Below are 407 nucleotides of genomic sequence, written 5' to 3'. Positions count from 1 at the left end.
CTCCTCATCCATAGCTTTCTTCCAACACACATTTCCAACAGCCTCATCAATGCATGTGGGCTCTACAACCTGTACAACTTTTGCCATGTATGCATAGTGATGTGCTACATAACCATCATAGGTAAACCTTTGCACAGGATTATTCACTCTCCCAGATCTTCACAGCTTTGCATTCATGGATTCCATGGCCTTGTTTACACCAGGTGTTCTCATAGTAGCTGGTATCCCAAGATCCTCATCAAGGCTCATCTTTGAGCCACTAGACTCTCCATCAACATGAGAATGCCCTGCAGAAATGTCAGGCATACTAAGGTGCTCAACTACTTTCTCTTTGCCTTTATGTGATGTACTAATCACATTTGCAAGACTGGTATTATGACGCAGTCTGCCACTCCATGGTCTATGAA

Source organism: Cibotium barometz, chromosome 1 (genome assembly GCF_041138505.1).
Source record: "Cibotium barometz isolate CiBa-2024 chromosome 1, ASM4113850v1, whole genome shotgun sequence".
Lineage (NCBI taxonomy): Eukaryota > Viridiplantae > Streptophyta > Polypodiopsida > Cyatheales > Cibotiaceae > Cibotium > Cibotium barometz.
Note: the sequence above shows the minus strand (reverse complement) of the source record.